The sequence below is a fragment of the Mustela putorius genome, unplaced genomic scaffold, assembly GCF_011764305.1.
Source record: "Mustela putorius furo isolate JIRA1106 unplaced genomic scaffold, ASM1176430v1.1 tig00003972_pilon_pilon_pilon, whole genome shotgun sequence".
Classification (NCBI taxonomy): Eukaryota; Metazoa; Chordata; class Mammalia; order Carnivora; family Mustelidae; genus Mustela; species Mustela putorius.
In genome coordinates, this window is record NW_025422115.1 from 29,219 (window position 1) to 30,436 (window position 1,218).

General features: G+C 33.2%; 1 non-coding gene across 1 annotated transcript; it reads left to right on the forward strand.

The window, feature by feature from the left end:
- The first annotated feature begins 827 nt into the window (after positions 1-827).
- Positions 828-931, forward strand: LOC123389407. Its single transcript, XR_006604013.1, has one exon. It is a non-coding gene; the product is annotated as a U6 spliceosomal RNA (small nuclear RNA).
- The last annotated feature ends 287 nt before the right edge of the window (positions 932-1,218 follow it).

A 1,218-nucleotide genomic window follows, 5' to 3' on the forward strand; every position in this document is an offset into this window, starting at 1 on the left:
AGGTTCCAGTTTCATACTCTTTTATGTGACTATTCAGTTTTAAATATCATTTATTGAACAGACTATCTTTACCCATTACATAAGTTGGCCCCTGTCAAATATTAGGTGACTGTATGAAAGGATTTATTTCTGGACACTCAATTCTGTTCTACTTGTTTATTGGTCTGTTTTTATACCAGTATACTTTATTGTTTTGAGCAAGACGGCTTTGTAGTATAGTTTCAAATCAAGAAGTGTAATTTCTCTTCTTCATTCTTTCTCAGAACTGCTTTGATTATTTGTTGTCTTTTATGGTCTCATATAAATTTTAGGATTCTTTACTTACTTCTGTAAAAAATAATATTGGATTTTTTTAAAAAAGATTATTTATTTATTTATTTGACAGAGAGAGAGATGACAAGCAGGCAGAGAGGCAGGCAGAGAGAGAGGAGGAAGCAGGCTCCCTGCTGAGCAGAGAGCCTGATGCGGGGCTCGATCCCAGGACCTTAGGATCATGACCTGAGTTGAAGGCAGTGGCTTAACCCACTGAGCCACCCAGGCGCCCCTAACATTGGATTTTTGATAGGAATTTAATTTACAGATGATTTTCGGTAGTATGGACATTTTAACAATGTTAATTCTTACCATTCATAAATATGGGCTATCTTTCCATTTGTGTCTCCTTCAATTTCTTTATCAATGTCATAGTTTATGGGGTACAGATCTTTCATCTTTTTAGTTAAATCTTTTCCTAAGTATTTTATTATTTTTGATGCTATTGTGAATTAGATTGTTTTCTTTATTTTTTCAGATAGTTCATCATTAGTGTGTTAAAATGCTCCTGTCTTGTGCTTACTTTGGGAGCACATATACTAAAGTTGGAATGATGCAGAGATTAGCGTGATCACTGAACAAGGATGACATGAAAAACTGGGAAGCATTCCATATTAAAAACAAAACAAAACAAAACAAAATTCTTGTCTTTTATATATTGATCTTGTATTTGGCACCTTTACTAAATTTGTTTATTCAAATTTTTTTGTGAGGTTTTTAGGATTTTTTTACAAAAAAGAAAATTTTACTTCTTCCTTTTTTTTGGAGTCTTTTATTTCTTTGTGCTCCTGGTTTTTCCGGCTAGGACATGCAGTACTATGTCAAATGAGAGTAGTGAAAGTGGACACACTTGTCTTGTTTCTGATCTTTAAGGGGAAAACTTTCAAACTTTTTTGATTGAATATG